Raw genomic sequence first — 21,534 nt, forward strand, 5'->3', positions numbered from 1 at the left:
GTTCACCCCGCTTCGCTGCGGTCACCCCGGAACGCAATAAACTTTGTTACTTAGATATTTTTTACTTTTTCGCTTTCAAGTGATATGATAAAAACCATAGAAGATTGCAGTAAATGTTAACATTATATCGCCTGTCATTTATGTTAACCCGCCCCGCTTCGCTGCGGTCACCCCGGAACGCAATAAACGTTGTTACTTAGATAATTTTTACTTTTTCGCTTTCAAGTGATATGATAAAAACCATAGTAGATTGCAGTAAATGTTAACATTATATCGCCTGTCATTTATGTTAACCCGCCGAGTGACACGGTCATGCGGGTTGCATATAAATACGTTTATTTTTACCTATGATGAACTAACAAAGGATTTGTACGTTATGGACACTTGAATGGTCAATTATCTCAAGACACTGGTAATTAAAAATTAAAGTGATATGATAAAAACCATCTAGGGTCCAAATCCTAATAACCCCCCAAAAATGAAAGAAATTGGTTCAGCCGTATTAGCGTGATGAGGGAACAAAGGATTTGTGCGTTCTCTTTTATATATAAGATGAAACAAACTACCTCGCAAAGAGCTTGTATGAAACAAAAAATAACGTTCGGTTATACGTTTATAATAATATTCTCTTTTAAGTTTTTCTATTAATAAATAAGCTTTGGACAGTGTTTTTTTTATCTCATCGTTTCTAGGCGTTAATAGAAAAAAAGCTGCAGTAAAGACTTAACGAGAAATTAATAATTTGTAAAACAGTACTACAAAATTACCGTTAACGCTGCACTAGTGATTAGAGCGTGTGTGTTTGAACATGATCTACGGTTTGGTACCCGTGGAATTCTTGAAATTCGAGAGCTATGTGGTGGTTCGTATTACACTTTAAACTGCAAGTTTCCTGTTTTTATAGCCTCGGTGCTGAAAAAAAAGATGATAAATTTTAATAAACAATTTAACAAACAAGTTGGCCTTCTATAAAATGAAAATGTAAAACAAAATCATGTTTTTTATGTAGATAGAAACATAATAAATCAGTTGTAATAAACATAATTATGTTATTACATAGTAAAAGTTAATTCTGTTTCGTTGTGACAAAACAAAAACTATGTCAGAATATTCTGTTTATAATATTTTGTTTTCTGCAAATGGAACAATCTTGATTAATGGGACATGTGCTCCAATAACGTTCAATTAATCAGCTTTTGTTTAGTGTAAATGCGACGTACTGTACAATGACGTTCCTCACCTACGTTTACCACAGCACTATATTGCCCCAAGCACCTCAATTCTATAGCATTCTGTTTTTCTTTTTTTTTTAAAAAAAAAAAAAAATCTTTGTATGTTAATGATCAATGTTCTTAATCTTGAATTTGTATACTAATATTGTCAATATAAGATATTATATATGAAAGAAGCTATAGCCGTTACAAATTCTGTTAATAATAAATAAATATATAATTTTATGCTGTTCTTTGATGTCTTTGTCATTGCCCCCTCAGTATTTATTTCTGTCCCCCCCTAAGTAATCAGGCTGGCTACGGGCCTGTTCCACATTGCTATATAACTTTCACATTGTATTTTGCAATTTTTATCCAAACAGTTTATACGTAAGCAGGTGCACACAAATAACAGAAATATGCTATATATTGGCTCTTAAGAGCCTATCCGGTTTGCCATAAGGACTAGACTGTGTCACGTGATCAGGTCAAAAGTCACGTTTCGTGCTAAATCGAGTCTGGAGAATCCAAATCCAGATGTCTGATATTTCAAGCATGTAACCTCCGCGTGGGTATCCCTGGGTAATTCGAAGAAGATGCATATACTTTATCATTATTATTGATTTTGCTGAAAACTTTTTGTCAATGTTATTCTTGTTTACCTTAACACCCCGGCTATTTGAAGCGATCGTAAAGCGTATTTATTGCTCATGCGTATGCTTGAAATACGCTGACCATGTATTTAAATATGGGCGGCTACACATAAACGCGAAAGCAATAAAATCGCTGAGAAAACGTCGGCTCGAGCGTATTTGGTGCAGGTCGGAACAATAGACCGCCTGCTGTTTAAAAGATTTCAAAAGGAAGGACAGAAAGGAAAGACGTGTTGCCAGGCAAGGGGATTGTAGCAAGAAACAGCTGCTTGGAAGACGCTTTGTGCAGAGAATGGAACTCTGCTATTATAAAGTGTGTGTGTGTATAACAAAAGAAAATTCACAAAAATAGAAGGAAATTCCGAAAAATAGCTAATCACAGAAAAATCTATGTAACACGGTGATTTCTCGTGATACACTTGATTGACAGTTAGCTGGTGCCATGGTAATCTATAAGCAAAATATTTGGCTTTAGGCAAAAGATGAAACAACGAAATAACTTGAATTTGAGCTCCTATCTCCGAAGCTCGAACTCCACCCCCAAACAGATAACCAGAAGTGTAATCACAAAGAGAAATTTTCAATTGTGTTTGAAAACGTGTCCTGTGTACATCTCCAATCATGGTTAGTGTGTTTAACACAGAGGCGTTTATAATCGAAATACAAAATAGGCCATGCCTATATAATTTAAGAGATCCGAACTACATGAATCGTGGCTTAAAAATAAAAATGTGGAGAGAAGTGGCTGCGATATTTGTTCCAGACTAGGAGGGAATGGAACGGAATTCTCAGAATGAAGAAGGTAAGAATATTCTTATTTTATGATTTCATTTAATACGTTAAGTAGAGCTACATCGAGCTAAATTGTATGTTCACTATGAATAATAATAATAATAATAATAATAATAATAATAATAATAATAATAATAATAATAATAATAATAATAATAATAATAAATACTTTGTTACAGTTGTGCCAACTTCCAATATACCTAATATATACCAAACCTTAAGGCGCAACAGCCCGAAAGGGCCAGGGCCGGCTATGCGGTATTTTATGGGGTGGATATGTTAGATGATGGAACAATTGCCCTTAGATGGTCTAAGCCATAGATGTGTGCACAAGAGAAAGGCGGAAAATGCCACCTCTAATAGTTTGGTACTTAGGTATATCGAAAATGTTTTAAACAGCAAAGACCAAAATTTTAAATTGGGATTCAATATATCTTATTCTCTTTCCAGTCTTTGAAATGACCGAAAAACTACGTTGCCAAATTATTTCGAAATTTAGTTTTGTAAAACAAACACATAGTGTTTCAGTTTCCAGACATTTCTTTCCACGCAGCTTAGAAATATTCCTGGGAAAGATATGTTTATTTTATTTTATTTTATTTATTTTAACTGCAACTGCTCGTGTTTTATCAACTTTGTTCTGAAACTGAAAATAAGGTGCTAAAATTGGTAGAGAGTAGGAATTTCAGAATTAGGCTAAATCATGAGAAGAAAAAAATTAAAAGATTAAACCAGAGAATTGGTTAAAAATATCATGATATAAATTTTATACTTGGTGGCTTGGAATTTAGCGGTCCTTTAAGTACCGAAGCTATACAAGATGTGAACCTACAGTTTAAGGTGGAATCTAAACAACCTTTATGCGCTGAAACTTTTCAATGATCTCCCACAGGATTCGAATCCGGAACCCCATTCTTCAAAGGCACGTGCATAGCTAGTAAAGTATAAAGTAGTGTAAATGTTGGAATTTATTGATTGGGGTCTAATATTTGTTTTCGATACAGAGGATATCTTAGAAAAAAATGCCTCTTGCTCAGTCTCTTTCGACTATATCAGCGAGGCTACATCAGACGTGAACTACAGCTCAACGTGGAACCCTAACCACATAGCCTTCTGCCTAGAATCGAATCCAGTCTACCACGCCAAAGACACGTACGCTTACCGCTTAGTCACGAAGGAGTTCCATATATTGATGGAAACGAGACCGAGACTAATACGATGTTTTTCGACTCGAGACGAGACCGAGAGTGTATTGAGTTTCATCTCATCTCTATACCATTCCTAACATACATACACATCCTTTTTATACAGATACACAGATTAATATGGATGTAGGAATAAATTGAAAAAGCAACAATCTAACACCAACTGAATTGTTTTCCAAGTTTGATTAAGATAAAGTAAGCTGTTTTGGTTTCTTACTTTGTCTGTACTTCGTTTCCTCTGCGTTTTTTTCTTTACATAAGAAGAAACTGCAGCTAACACCAATACTTCTTCGATAACCTTCATATCTTCTCACAAGAAACCAACTGAAGCAGTTCATTCTCTTCTACACTTCTGGCGCGGGAAATGAAAAGACCTGGAAACCTTGACTGGCTCATAGTATGATTTACAACTCTGGTGAAACTAAAATTACCGTGTAGCCACCTAGGCCGCGTTCGCTGTGGGGGGTAACGCTTTCTCGACTAGCCTAGTACTAAGGGCTATACATCGTTTTTAAGCTTTTCATTATATCTTTGCAATAAGCTTTCAATTAGTCATCTCCTTATTACAGTTTTTGAGATATGTGGACGGTTTCATTTTTTTTCATTGATTTTCCATTGACTTCAAAGTTCAAATTTCGTGAGTTTTTACTACGTTCTAAGTGGAGGAATTATTTGTTTTTCATTTGATTTTCCATTTACGCTAATGTTCATGTTTCATGCATTTTTTGACCATGTTCCCGTCCATTTTAGGACAATTTGCTTTTAGAATATAGAATCTGCATGGTCTCTTCTACATTTCAGCTGAATTTCAGCCATCTCCCCCAAAATCTGTTCACATCATTGCAACCGGATATGCTCTTTCAGATTTCAGAAATGAAATATAGTATGCCTTGATATAATATACTGAACGTAATATGCCTTGAAATTTATTTATTTTTTTTTTTTTTTTTTTGGTGCATAATTTCTGAATTACGGCAACAAGTTTTATGTGCGAAGAATACTGCCTAAAGACTGATGTGCTTAGTTTACAATCTAGAACTCCTTGTTTCGTAACATTTGCGTTTTCAGTTGTTCTCATACATAGACACATAATAATCATTGTTCCAGTGGTATTAATTTTCGTAACAGGTACATGTGTTTATGGGTTGTTGGTAGACCCTTGTCCAAGCTATTTCTTTCAATTAAATACAAATACTTGGTTATAATATAGTGTAAAGACTAACATAATTCATATTCCATACCTTTAAGGACCATACATGACCGTAGGGCAGCGTTTCCCAACCGGTGTGCCGCGGCACACTGGTGTGCCGCGAATGGGCCGCTGGTGTGCCGCGAAAAAATCGAAAAAATTATTAATTCTATACGAACCAAATTGCAAGACAGGGGAAAATGTATATTTATATTTCACATTACTATGAACCTCTACTATAAATCTACAATTTTAAATTTCATACTGTGTTACTTTTCTGTACATTTTTAATGTTGAAAAACGTATTTATCATTGTCATGACCATTATTACTTCTTTATTGTTGCAGACTATTTCGTAACTTGAAATTTTAACATATCATTCAATAAATTCAACAAAGCAAGCATGCATACAAATTACCTACATTTGTGTTTTAAAAGTATAGGAGATTTGTTTATTTGTTCGTTATTTAGTGATCTTCCCTTTAAGTTAGAGGTTAGATACAGTTTTCGAAAGAGAAAGTGGATTTTTAAAAACCCGAGTCCTATATTTCATTGCTATTGTTTTCTATTTTAAAATTAGAATGAAAAATAAGTATAATGATTTAGCACGGGGGAAAATCAGTGATCGAGCTTTCTTCTCTGTAAGAAGGAAATTAGTAATCACATTAAAATACCACGGTAATTATATATATATATATATATATATATATATATATATATATATATATATATATATATATATATATATATATATATATATGGGTGTGCCGCGAGAATTCAAATTACACCTGTAGTGTGCCGCAAGTTGAAAAAGGTTGGGAAACGCTGCAGTAGAGCGTCGATTATCCGAAGTAATTGTGGGACATGGGTGTTCGGAAAACTGGTTTGTTCGGATAATCGAACTGTACATGTTTATTTGCCAAAAAGAAGTACTGTACAGTAAATTTATTCATAAAAACAGGCATCTCTTTAAGTATTACAAAGCAATGTTCCGCCAGCGGTGGCTCAGTGCGGCGACTACTGTGGGAAATTTGGTTTGGGAATGAGGAAGGAATCCTACTAGTCTCCTTCTCCCTCTCTTTCTTTCCACAATACCCTCCAGCACGTCCCTCATAATACAGTTCTTCCTCAGCCAATATCCTAACCAGTTCATCTTTCTCCTCTTAACAATACCTAAAACTCTTCTTTTTTTTCCTATTGTTAATTTTTTTAACACCTCATTCGTTTTCCGTTCAACACAGCTAATTCTCTCCTTTTTTTCTCCATGCCTATGTATCGAAAGCCTACAATCTTTTTCATCACTTTTGCGTAATGTCAATGTTTCTGCCCATAGAGTACATATTGGAATAAGTAAAACAAAATCTCAATATTTAATTGGAAGTTTGATTAATATAAGGATTCGCTAATCGTGGTTGAAAAGAAAAATCTGACGCCTTTAGAGTGTAAAAATAATTTTGCAATTCATGGTATATCAATAATATGTGCCGTCTTGATTTTCTTTCATGCGTCTCAGGGGTAGCATCCCCAGTTTGGAAACCAGTGGAGTGTTGGATCTGTTTAAAAATATAAACAGATTACGAAACGTTGTGATTTAGGCATATCTTATAAGTAGTGAAGCGTGGGCATCCATTAAAAAAGGAAAGGTAATCATCTATGTTGTACACTATCATGATACTTACACAAAGTTAAATTATATTACATTTAGAAACACGTATTATATTTCCGTCACTATTGGCGCATTGTACAGTTTATTATCCCTTATATCCATAGTAAAATTTACCTAGGAAAAGCTTGAGATTTCTTAAATGCAAGACTTGCAAGACTTGCAAGACTCTTGCATGCAAGACCAAGACCAAGACCAAGACTGGGTGTGCAAGAACAAGACCAAGACCAAGACTAAGGGTTTCAGTGCAAGACCAAGACCAAGACTGGATGTGCAAGACCAAGACCAAGACTGGATGTGCAAGACCAAGACCAAGACCAAGACCACCCCGCACTCATCTTGCCTTTGCTCATCACTAGTATGCTGTACGAGTTCAAACTTTGGTCAAACGCCGCTGCAGCGGGACGGAAGATATGTCAGGCCTTTGATGAGGGTCGTGAATACGCGGTCAGTGCAGCGGTGATTTAATAGGTTTAAGGACGGCGATGAAACACTCAAAGACGCACCACGTGCCGGAAGACCAACCCATGCACAAAATGAAGATCTTCAGGCAGCAATTGAGACGAACAGTGGCCATACATGTAAGGAATTGGGACTACAATTCAGTGTGAATGGAGAAACCATTCGGCAACACCTCCATCAACTTGCGAGGCACTATAAGTTGGGTCGATGGGTCTCACACGATTTGACTCCGGCCTAGAAGGCAGCGCGAGCAGACACCTGTGTTTCTTTGCTGTCTTGTCTGAGGATGGAGCCATTTCTGGATAGGATGTTGGCATGTGATGAGAAGTGGGTCCTGTACGAAGCTCCTCGGCGCCGTCATCATTGGTTAGCATCGCATGAACCGGTTCCAAAACAGCCGAAACCAGTACTGCACCAGAAGAAGGTTCTTCTGTGTGTTTGGTGGACTGCTCACCGCATCATGCATCGGGAACTGCTACCAGTAGTCAGAGTACCAATGTAACTATGTATACTGACGCATTTGATCCGTGTTCAAGGAAAATTCAAAACTCTGAAGCCAGCACTTCTGAATCGCAAAAGGGCCCTCCCGTTACAGGACAACACTAAACCCCACGTCGCTAGGATGATCCGGGACACCATTCTACGCTTTGGATGGGAAACACTATTGCATCCGCCATACTCCCCGTACATTGCACCGTACGATTATCACCTGTTCCATTCGTTGGATAATCACCTTAGAGGACGCCAGTTCAAATCACTAGTAGTGGTGCCAAATGCACGTAATACCTTGTTCACTTCACGGCTCACCAAGTCCTACCGCGATGGAACCCATGGCCTTCCAGAACGTTTGCAGAAGGCCGATGCCGATGGGGATTATTTTTGACCTTGCAGGTACATCTTAGTGACATATCAATGTTCGAAGATGATGGGTGAAAAAGTGATAGAACTTTCTTGGTTACCTTCATAGCTATGGAATTCAATCCCTGGATTAATTTTAAACTTGCCAACTATTTTTCTATTTTAAAGAAAGCTAAAATAACATTTTCCAGAACCAAATTACCAGTAACCAGCCAAATTACCATTTCATTCATGTCTCATTATCACCGTCTGCTTTAGCCTAGGCGGTATAACCGTGGGACGTAAAGCTTAAAGATTTCATTTCATTGCATTTCTGTTAAATTATTTTTACATATCTCTAAAATTTACTTACTATCTTCGTTCTGATTTGATATCTGTCTTATCTGAGTGCTATTTTGAAAGTTTGATCTTAGTGTATTTACTGAACATTGGCATATAAAATGCTATGCTCTAAGCAGGGGGTGCGGTGGTTCAGTGGTAGAGCGTTCACCTCCGGTGATTGGGGTCCCTGGTTCGATCCCAAGTTGCGCCGTGTGGACTTTGTGGTGGACAAACACAGTGTTCGTGGGTTTTCTCGGGGTTCTCCCGTTTCCTCCCACTTTCTTCATTCCACCATTTCACTCATCGTCACCGTCTCCTTTAGCTTAAGCGGCATAATCGTGGGACGTAAAACTTAAAGATTTCATTTCATTTCACTATGCTCCAAGCAAGTGTGAGGTGCTCAGTTATCTCATTTGATTTAAAAACTGTATGGAAATTCGAAAATAATGGACCTAGAATTAATCGATATGGAAAATCAGGTTAGGGACACAATAACGATTTTTTTTAAAGATACGTACAGTAAATATTCCAACTAATATGTCTTACCTACACAACCAATAGAAGCAGGCAATATAGAGTACAGTACAGTAGTGGACGAGTTGTGGCGTAAAGGTGCAATAGAAAATAATGAAAACAAATAAACTCCTCCTAAAACAGAAAAAAAAGCGATTTAAACTGAAAACGATATTTTGATTATTAAAAAAAAAAAACACTCGTATCATAGTGTACGATTAAGAGAGGGTATCTCATCAGATTTCTACATCCGTCTTGGAATAAACTTGATGTACACGCATGTCCAAAATGATTGTCGCATATCTACAAATGTCTTCAGGTAAGAATATAATTTAATAATGATTTTGCAGAGTAATTTCAATACTGATACTATGTGTATAATCGGGAAATGTATATTTGTGGTAAATTTCATAGGAAAAGAATTATAAATACGAAAATTAGAAGTAATAAAACCAAATGTTGCTAAATGGATAAGAAAGTTTTATTTTCATTTTATTGTTCTTATTTACTGCTTTTCAACATGAAGTTTTCCACATACATGTCTTTGCCGATTATAGACATACTAACATTATAAGAAATTCCAAGCGAATTCGTTATCAAATTATACTCCTACAACAACATATTTATAGACATGCGTCAATAATTTTGGACATGAGTGTACTTTGTACGTGCCTTTCAATTATTTCTAGTTCTCCGTAGTTTAGTGGAATTTGTTCTTGAGGCCCTACAAATGGACAGTAAGGGTAGAAATTAAGCGAGCAGAATCCATTTGTATTTGTGTTGTCCTTACAATGTCCTTGTTTCATAGCAACTTCCACATTTAACACCTTACTTCTCTAGATCGTATCAAAAATGCCCCTCAATTCCGAAATAGCTACTAAAGTGCTAACTTAATACAATCATGTGTACTGTTGAATCATAATAAGGAAGTTTCTCTATCGAATATACGCGTATATATTTAATAATTGATTTTGCATTATTAAGAGAAGATACAAGACATTGACTTTCACCAATTCCTTGATTGTAGAATGAATTATTTAGAGGTATACTTTTGTCAGTATATGCAAAATTGTGTATTGTAACGAATATTTTGCAATTTGCAGTCAGTAGTCCATAATCAATCGGAGAATCGCGTGATTTGTTAGAGGTAATAACGAAGCTGAATTGATTATTTGGCTGACAAAATCCTGAACAAATCGCTGAAATGGTTCTCGAAATATGTATTCTCTCAGTATGATTATTTACTTCAATTAGTTGCCCTTTGGTTTCATTTTGAATTAGGAAACTATCACCAATATTCACTGAGTGAAGTTGAAGAAAGAATAAAATGATTAAGCAATTCTTTGCAGTCATAACTTCTAAGACCAAAGTCACAGACTTTCAAAGTAAAAAGTAACATATTTTTTCTAACATTTTATATTCATGAATGTTAGGGGTCTTGATGATAACGAATGGTATTGACAATTGTCACAATTCTGATTATACAAAATATCAAAATGCTAAAGTGACATTTTAATTTTAACTCAATTTCAAATTTTAATATCGTCAAACTGATCCGTTTCACATCCATGTTATGAAGATTACATACTTACTATGGAAATAGAACCTCACTCATCTGTACATTGACTGTTTCCTCTTACTTCATGCTCTTGGTACTGACCTCGCGGTCTTAATGCATTGGCTCCTAGACACTTCAAGATATATATTGGTCTACAAAACAAAACTAATAGTGGTCGGGGTACACAAGGCTTATTTTATTCCTTCTGATGTATACAAATAACTAACGAAATTGCAATACTATTAAGTCATATTTACAGGTCGCTCCATTTGTTAGTTGTTGTCGAACCTTTCAGAGCAAAATGTCGGTACTGGTAATCTCAAGTTACAAAAGCGCTTTCTTCAGTGGAGCGGAAACATTTTTACGATCGATTTCAATAAATCGAAGATTAAAGTGCTTCTGTTCCTCGTCTTTTGTCAAGGTTTCCTTATACTTTTGGATGAGACTTACACCTCTTTCAGCTATATCATCACCACAGCCATTTGTTTTAATAATTGAGAAACTTCTTCGCCATCTAGTGATCATAATGAAAGCTACGAACTTATATCTATCCGGTTATTAGCACAGCTATTGTGTTAAATTACATTGTAGTCTTGATACCTATAATGAGGTATAGAGGAATGTAACGGAGCGTACACATATTACCCACCTAATATTTTTATAGTGATATATTTACCTTAAATTTGCGAATGAACGAGTATATACGGAGGTAGCCACATGCTATATTTTCAAAACACTCCAGTGTATACCTCCCAAAAATTCTAGCATTAGATCATTGGTAATACTACAAGAATAAAAAGACTCAAAATGGAACGACCTGTAAATATTGAGCAATAGGGCTGAAATTTTGCAGGGAAGTAGCTTTCGACTCGAGGAAAACATTAACCCCTGTAGAGGATTATTTTGAACAAGTTGATTTTTTGCATATAAGTGTGTACAAGCTTCGGATAGAAAATTAAATACGTGGAGTCAATGTGTAAATGTTGAGTAATGAAACAGAAATGAGTAAATGTGCAGATTATTTTACATTTCATATATGATTGAATGAGCCAGTAAACTGCATGAATTTCATTAGAACAATGTGCATTTATGTTCGTGTCCTATGCGTAATTTATTTAGATTAATTTAATTACAGCCCACAATGCATTTGGATTTATGCACAAATACTGAACATATTCTGAAGAAAGTTTCTGGGTCATTACTTCATATATTATGTTGCTATCTGGTTTAAATATTGACATAAACATTAATTCTTATTGATCAAAACTCAGTGTATTTTACGATACGACTCCACTGATGGCTAGAAGCAAATTATCTGACAAGTGTTCCTAGGAAACATATCAATTCCAAGAAAAATAAATGAAATGTCAGAGAAGAGAACCCTCTTGATATAATGATAAAACTGAAGGAGAGTTGTCGTTTTCGGCAAAGTAACCGTTGAAAATCTCTTGTGGAATATGAAAATCTTAAAAATAATTAAATAAGAGCTTATTGATATTTTGGGTTTGCGGAGACAGGGTAAGATTCTCATTCTCTTCAAATTTTCTACAATTGTTTCCACTTTGGCTAAAATAACACCAGAAGTAAACAAACGTCATGATATTCATAGATTAAATTACATCAGTAAACATAATTAATACTGAGGTTCAATTAACCAATGTATTTCTAAACTGTTTACTTCAAAGAGTAATTTACTGATAAATCAGTATATCGAAATTAGTTACAGGCTATCATTGTTCCTATGGAACACATTTCATAAAATGAAAGGGCAGAAAAGAGAGATTACAAATATATGACTTGACGTATGGACATATACGTATAATTTGTTAAGCTTGTCAATTACAACGCCGAGTCAAAAGTCATATTTTCACAATCCAAACAGTAGGCGCATGTATACGCCGTGGTCGACCTAAGTACAAGGTCAAACTGACCAATGAAATAGTGTGGAAAATGTACTATTTGGCTCGGAAGCCGCCACTCTGACAGTATCTTCAGTCAGTTTTTAGTGAGTGTTACGATGAATGGTCAACAATATCTGATACATGAACTGTTACTGTATGGGTTCGAACTATGGCATAACGCTGCGGCAGCAACACAAAACATTTGGCATGCGGAAGGGAAAGGTACAGTAAACCACAGGAAATCCTTTCTCCAGAAATTTCGTGCAAGTTGTAAAAATGTCGAACAGCTACGAAGGTCCAGCCGTCTCACATAACAGATTCTGAACCCATACAATGCTCCCTTGAAGAAAATCCATCTACCAGCATATGACGATTGTAAAACTAAGTTGTCGAGTCCCAGTCCACTCTAAGGCATCATACTTGCAAACACGGAAGAAACACCAGCAATTGCAGGATTGTCCAAATGACTTGACCCCAATTCAGGCTCAGATGAGAGAGGATAAATATGTGCCAACAACTGATACAAAATCCGCGTGATATGCATTTCCTGAAACGAATTGTTACACACGACCAAAAGTAAGTGTTGTACCAAAATCCGAATCTGCAAAACAGTTTCTGAGAAAGAGCCAACTTCCAAAACTGGTCGTCAAATATAAAGCGTAAAACCATTCTCTGCGTGTGGTGGAACTACCAGAGGGTAAGTCACTTCGGTTTCGTTCTAGATGTCGTAGCATCAATGTCATTATTTATTACGGATAGTTGGAGCGAATGTATGCTGCACTATGCCAAACATGTCCTGCAATGGTGAATTGAAACGGCGCACTGAAGCAACAGGATAACGCGTAACCATGAATCGGTTCGAAAAACGCAACAAACATGCAGAAACTGAATGGTATCGAAGCGATGCTGCATCTAGCATATAGTTCTACCCTACCAATTCGGATTACTACCTGTTTTAATCCATGGCTCACTTATGGAACTGAAGATGCTTCACCAACCAGCAGCAGGTAGAAACTGCAGTGACTGATTTCTTTGACTCTTAGGACATGAAGTGATATCGACATGGAATCTAGAAGATGGAACAAGGTGACGGTAGATAGTTCAACACGAGGAGCTAGACTTTGAAGATTAACTTGTAGCCATTGTACTGTAATAAATACAGGTTTGTTGCGAACCAACATATCCTAACACTTATTACTCATCCTTGTTCTCTGAGATGGAAGAGTAAATGTTTATAAGAGACTTACTTGCCATTGATTGATTACCATACTTTAATTATCATTGAGTTAGTTGTCTGTTCTTTTCTTTTCTCGATTTGTCAATAAATGTGACCTGGATGTTACGATTATTTTCTTTGATGCCTAGATTAGTTATATAGTGACTTGCAGCCCAGTCAATGAAGCGAAGATGTCGCAAGAAATTTGCAACAGTCAAATTACATACCAGTCGTTAGTACCCATTTTGAGATATAATTTGTCAAAAGTTTCCTTATTCTCCCCGGTGATTTTCTCGCAAGTTCCCTTCGAACTTTCTTTAGAACTGCTTACTGTATCACTCATACTGTATCTTTGTTAACGTGCATCCTAGTAGGTTTATTCTTTTAAATTTTATTCCTGAAATTACAGTCTACAAATAAAGTTCAGTAAAATGTTTGCCTGGGAATAGCTTTTCAGAAGAAATTTGCAAAAATTCGTAAAAAAAAAAAAAAAAAAAAAAAAAATCCCACATGCACCGTTTGTCACAAGCCTACTACGGCGACGTAATGTAACAGCTGCCCCGGTATCCCTCCCCTTTTCTGGCGTTACTCTTGTCCAACTTTTAACCCTGCACCACTCGCGCGGTGTTAGGTATCAACAACCCTCGCGCGGGGTCACAGTGACCCCACTTTATATTAAACGTATTTTTTTATGTACGAAAAATGTTGCAGTAAACAACTAACTAATTGTTCGCCTTGAAGTAGACAATACAACAGACAGCTAGTAGGGTGGACGGGTCAGAATTGCCAACTGTCTAGGAGAGCCAAACAAAAAATATCCCTCTGGGGTCATATTTACCCCGCGCGAGGGTTGCAGGGTTAAGCCTGTTTTACTTAATGAGTATAATAGAAATGCTCGTAATGCAATATCATCCTTGGATGTTGTAAGATCCTTTCAAAAGTAGGCAGTTCTTTGAGAAAAATACACATTGAATTGCACTGGCAGTTTAGATTCGAGGTAAATTATCTCTAGCCCCTTATTACAATTGTTTACCAGTGTGATATAGTTTTCAAATGACGGATAAATTCCAGTTACTTTGTGTACCAAACAAAAGAAGTTTTGATTGAATTACTTTAACATTTAATTTTAGATATTCCAAATTACTTTGAGTGTTTACTATTTTTCTTTTTTTGTTCTCTAAACTAATTTTAATTACAAGACCTACTATAATCGCTTTAAACAAAACTCCCTTTTAAGTCAAATATGACTTTCACCCTGTTTGGTTAAATAAACTCCTAACTGTAACTTGGCATACATTTCCATTCCTTAAAAGACAAATATTTATCAATTTGTTTTGTTAAGATTATCATTTTACTTAAATGCACTGTTAATTATATCTTAAGTATCTCATAATCACTTTCACTTAACCAATTTTATGAAAATATTATTTGAAGTATCACCAACTTTTATTCAACAGAATTACTATTTAGTATATCACCATTTCACATTTACTTTTAATGAATTTTTATTTTAGTTGCAAAAACACTTTGCTCAATCACAGAAACAAACTAAAAAAAGGAAAACAGTCACTATAGCTCATACATATAAATTGTGGTACGATAAATTCTATTGAATCCTTGGTAAATAGTACAGTAAAACCTGCCTTTAACGGACCCTCTATTAAACGGAAAACTGTCTGAAACGGAAATATTTCACGGTCCCATGAATTTTTGAGTAAAAGACATGTAACAGTCCCTTCATTAAGCGGAAACTGTGTTATGCGGTCAACGGAAATCATAATACATCTTTAACGGAAAATTCTGAGTTTCAGACTACACCGTTTAGAAAACTTTTAGACATTCTGTAAGAGGGCAAACATATATATTAAACTGTCTGCGATAAATTCTTCGTTTTCTTGTTATATCTTTATGGACAGTGTTGACTTTTGCCAACCACTAACTCATAGAATATTCACCCCCACAAGTTTCGGCTAGTCCTATGAAGGAAGTCAGCTGTCAGTCTTCTTTGTGTCAGCGCATTGTCTATTCCATTTGTGTAGCGACTAGCGACAGCCGACAAAAATGAGGAGAAAACTGATAAAACAAGGTTCTGGAAAAAAGGAATTGAGACAACAAAGCAGGAATTATATATCTGTATCGTGTGTCGTAAAAACAAGGAGGAAAGAGTTCAGAGGACTTTCAAAATTCCAGAGAAAGCTTTCCTGTGTCATGAAGTATACCGCAACCAAGCAGTAATGTATACAGAAAATCCTGCTTGACTATTCGGAAAAATAAAGAAAACGTGTGCATAGCATATTTTGTGTTCATTTTAAGTTTTCTGTGTGTTAATCAGTAGAAGAAAGAAGTACTGATTAAGTATTGAGTTACGTACACCAATATATTTGTTCAGTATGTCCATTATAAGTATATATGTTTCTTAAGGGAAAGGTCTACCTCCATTAAGCGGAAACCTGACTAACGAAAATTTTTGCGAGTCCCGCTCTATTCCGCTTAAAGCAGATTTTACTGTATTATACTATCACAAACAAACCGAATTTAACTTATGTTAACTTCAATCCCGAGATCTAATAGGGGATCTGTCGAAGTATAACAAACTATTGGGTCGATGCATAAGTTAGTGCGATTCTGATATTTTATATTTTATATTTATTGCGCTGTTCTGTTAATTAAAATACAAATACGACATAGACATAACATTAACATATTCTACGAGTGTAACAATACATTGCATACATTTTACTGTCACTCACAGTAACTTACAATCACTCAGTGATGTATTCAACTCCACTATATATGACCTTCTGCCAACGTTCAGGTAGCAGTTCAATGCCTCGCCTGTAGAACTGTTTGAGTTTTGACTGGAAAAAATCTGTTAGCCATTGGTCAAGAGAAGCTTTCCTATGCTGTTCTTTCAGCAATTGCTTCATTCCCGTACACTGCACACCGCACTTGTTCTCGCAGCTTCTTCTGCACTGGATCCTCGGCTAAACTCGAAGAGTAAAATGTGACGGAAATGATCACTTTTCTCAACTTGACATTCCATTTTAGTTTGTCTGAAATATATACAATAATGTGTTCACAATCAAGAAAACCTGTGTTTCACTCTACGGTAAAACAAAGGAATAACGATAAACAATCGAACACAAAAGAAAACTTCACGAACTTATGCATCGACCTTATACTTATTAAATGCGTCATACTAGTTGGCTGAATAAAACCTCCCCCAAACAACACTGCCATCTATTGAGGAAAGAACAACTATGGAACAAAATACTTTCAGATTGCCAACTTGTTTATACAGTTGTAAGATTTTAAGTAAAGAATCTTTCACTGTGTTTTTCGAGATCGTATTTGACTTAGAGTACTGCAACCATTTAAATATTAATGAACAAAATGATAAAAAAAATATATACCATATTAACCAATATCAATTCAATATTAAGTAGGTACGTTGCTTATCCTTTCAAAAGAGGCGGAGGGAAAAAAGGGAAAGGAAAAAATTAGTTGTAACTGCACACGTTACAATCGTTATAGAAAAATGTAACGTTTACTGGATATTTAGGAAATACTAATGCAACTAGATGACAATAATATCATCTTACTATTTGGTCTAGGAATTAATTCGTGCGGTTGGTACGCACACATTGAAGCTGTAGTACAAACACAAAATACATAAATACCTTAAGAAAAATATTGTCCATCGCTAGCCACCACTTTCGCCCATCTGTCAGGCAATGTACGGATTCCGTGGCGAAAGAAGTCCTCATCCTTGGAAGCGATCCAGTCAGAGACCCATGTTTCGATATCTTCTGAAGAAGTAAACCGCTGTCCAATCAAATCGTTGTTCATGCAATCGAACAAGTAGTAGTCCGAAGGAGCAACGTCTGGTGAATACGGCGGGTGGGGTAAAACTTCCCATCCGACATTTTCTAAATAGGTTTTGACCGGTTTTGCGACATGTGGGCGAGCGTTATCATGTTGAACAATAAGTTTATCATGTCTGTTCTCCCATTCTGGTCGTGTTCTGGCCAGAGCTTGCTTCAAACGCATTAATTGTCGTCGATAACGTTCTCCATTCATAGTTTCACCCGGTTGCAGCAGCTCATAGTACACCACACCTTTCATATTCCACCATATGCACAGCATAACCTTTGCACAGTGAATATCTCGTTTTGGTTGTGATGGACCTGGTTCACCTGGTTTCACCCAGGCCTTTTTTCGTTTAGGGTTCTCGTAATGGATCCACTTCTCATCACCCGTAATAATTCGATGCAGAAACCCCTTTCTGCTCTGTCGTTGAAGCAGCAATTCGCAAATGGTTTTTCGTCTTTCAACGTCTCTGTCTTTCAATTCATGTGGAACCCAATGTGACATCTTTTGAATCATTCCCATGGCTTTCAAGCGTTTGGAGACTGTTGTTTGATCAACGCCTAATGCTGCTGCAAGTTGTTCCTGCGTTTGACACGAATCCTGCTCGAGCAATGCTGTCAATTCTTCGTCTTGAAATTTTTTTGGCTGTCCAGCTCTCTCTTGGTCTGCCAAGCCGAAATCACCACTTCTAAACCGTGCAAACCACTTCTGACACGTTCGCTCAGCTAGAGCATGGTCACCATACACTTCCACCAAAATACGATGACTTTCAGTCGCACTTTTCTGTATGTTAAAGTAATGCAGCAGGACACCCCACAAAAACACTTTATCAGGCACAAATTGCGCCATGTTCACTTAACTACAAACTGGTGTTGTTGACGCTTTAATCCACTGCCCTATACTACGAACGATACGCGATGACAGGGGTTTGCAACACATGTGTGGATACACGGAACTGTGGGACGCTCCGTTCGTTGCGCCATCTCTTGTCCACCCGCACGAATTAATTCCTAGACCAAATAATTTTTGTCTCTCTCTCAGAGCTATTCATTGTTTAGTCCACGAGTTCTGAAGTCTTAACTTTACTTCTCGCATGAAGCTTATGAAACTGAGAAACAAGCCTGAAAGTAGTAATACAAATGGGGTCTCCATGTGATGAAGACATAGTGGAACATCATTTTCCTCAAAGTCATATAAAGTTTGAGTTCCCTTGCTTCCTTGGTCTGATATGGTCATCCACTTGTTTCTGAACCCTCCTTCCACAAGCCTTCCAATAATTTTATTCATTCTTGAAAGATAAGGGGAATCATTCGAAAGAGTGTAACCACAGTAAATTTTTGCAATATGGTCATTAGAAATATGAAAGAGTTTACTGTAATTTTTTGTATAACTGTTTAGCGCAATTTCAGGAATAAATTCTATGTCTATCACTACCCTGTCTTGTCTTAGAATCATAAGTTTAATTGATTTTACCCCATCTTCTGTTTGTTTCGTTCTTGAGCGGATCTGTTTCATTATTGGATCTGACGAATGTTTCAAGAAAGTATAATAAACTTCAGTGGCGGCTGGTGACAATTTATTAGGTAGTGACAAACTAGATTATTATTATTATTATTATTATTATTATTATTATTATTATTATTATTATTATTATTATTATTATTATTATTATTATTAGAACATATATAGAATTTCAATTTAATTATAATCGATTGTGCTTACATTATCAATAATCAGGTAGGTACTGGTTCTCTTGCTTCTTTCACTGAAGTTCTATTCTTCTTCATGCCAGTCAGTTATATATGGAAGTGAATTCAGAAATCAAATTTGGGGAATAAATCTTGAGATGCTCTTATTTAACTAAGTTTGTTATTTATCTTGTTGATAAAAAGGACACATACACACTGATATTGAATAAAACACGAGTACACTGTTTAAAAAGAAACACTTCACTTGCACTGTTTATTTTCTTCGAACTTTCAACTGAACACGTTTGGTTGACTAGTTAAGATGCACGATACTGAAACTCCATGCGACGATTTTTCTTGCTGGAAAAGACGTCGATAATTTTTTTGTTAAAATTGTCTATCTCATTAACGAATGTCTTTTCACATAACAACATGCCTAACGCAGTTAATCTTTTCTCTTTCATGGTATTTCTTGGGAAAGTTTTTATTCTGTTCAACATCGAGAAACATCTCTCTGCTTCTGCTGTTGACATTGGCATAGTTATCAATAACTTTAAGAGTTTAACTGTTTCTTGAAACGTGTCGCACAATTCATCGTCTATAATGAACATTAAGAATGACACCGCGCCAGACACCGTTCTCAGTTCGGGTCTCGAATAGCACACTTGAAGTTCGCTTTTTAATTTCTTTTCGTCCAAGAAGGGATATTTTTTAACCATCTCACTGAGATAACTATCTGGGAACTCCTTTTTGTAATTGTCAAATTCTTCTACAGCAAATAATCTCGTAGCTACAAGGTGCTCAGTGAAGTGAAATCTAGATTTGATCTCCACTAGGATTGCATCACAAACTTCTAATGCTTGTCTTTTTTTGTCGTTATAGAACGCCTCACTTCGCCATATTTTTGCACATGGTCCGTCTCTTGCAGTTTCTAATTCGGTTTCTACTTCCTGAATAATGTCAATTTGTTCTCTGGCTGACTGCATACCAAGTTCAAAATTATGCAGATGTTCTCAAACCTTGACAGGATCAGTACATTTCTTCTGTAGTTGGCTGAAAATAATTTCTACGTGTGGCATAATCTTGTGGAAAAAAGTCAACCAAAATACGAAATTATCTTCATTTAATAATAGCTTGTACGCGGAAGCTTGAGTTAAGGTGGTTTGTACTAATATATCTTCACAGTTTCCTGTTGCTAACATAACATCAATTAGATCTTTCCGATACTCGTAAACTGTATTTACTCCACGAGACTGAAAATTCCACCTGGTGTGAGAAACCCGCGGCAACCCCCCAAGCAGTGTATATGAGATCGTGAAATATCGGCTGCTTTCGGATTCTGCGTGACAAGCTTTCGTTGTCACGAGCTAGAAGCAATGGAAAGCCTTTCCCGTACACAGCTGATAGGGCGCGTATATGGTGATACCACTATGCCAAGCAGCATTCAGAAGCAAGGGCCTGGTGACAGTCACCGAAGCAGAGTTGCCACCGCCAGGTCTTTCGCACTAGGTCTTGCGACTAAATAGATACGGCAGCGGGCAGAAAAAAGGAAGAAATTCAGAAGCAGTTATGATATTTAACTCGCTTTCTTTTAATATTCTGAATCTTCTACCACTCAAGGCAGTGACATGTCACGGCGTCACTGCCTCAGAGGCCGCCACTGATAAACTTTGTTCACCTCAACCGGAAGATTCGAATTCGCTATTTCTTCTCTTGTATTCAGGACTGGATAATACTTTGTCTGTATTATAAAACTTAAAATTAAACTTTGATAAAGGGAACTTAGAATTAGGAATAATGTAACAGCACAAATGAAAATAGTTTTCTCAAATCTATTCCTAGGTTCTTTGTTAACTGAAATTTGTAGCGTCAGTGATAGTATATACATCACTTTCTCCATAATATCTCTTCTTTCTTTGTGGTTTGTTAAGAATTTTTTTCGAAAGAAATGCTCGATGGATATGAGAGTGATCAAGGACGTAAGGATAAGTAACCAGACGTATCTATCGAATGGAAGGAGAAAGTGTAACCATTGTGGAACGCGTTTTGGACTTGGTGTGAAGAAAGTAATGTGAATGTAGCCGAAACTTCTAATGAACGATAGTCTCTTGTAATTTGAAAGTGTAAGAGGCAAAACCATAGTAGTCATATCAACCTCTGATTGATCTGATTCCAACAATTCTTTAAAATCCCATGTTTCGTTGAATGAATATGTAAAATTCATATGCATTACTATACTTTTGAATAAGCCATCCTTTGGAAACCCACTTTCGTCTTTTTCTTCCAAAACGTAAAACAGGCTATCTACTGGTCTTCTCGCTATAAGGACAGAGTAGCCCTTTACGTTTATAACCTTATCTGGATATAATAATCTCACATTAGACAGGCTTGTTTCAATTATATCAAATGTCTTTCGGATCTCATTAGATCTTCC

This window comes from Thermobia domestica, chromosome 1 (genome assembly GCF_964235325.1).
Source record: "Thermobia domestica chromosome 1, izTheDome1.hap1.1, whole genome shotgun sequence".
Classification (NCBI taxonomy): Eukaryota; Metazoa; Arthropoda; class Insecta; order Zygentoma; family Lepismatidae; genus Thermobia; species Thermobia domestica.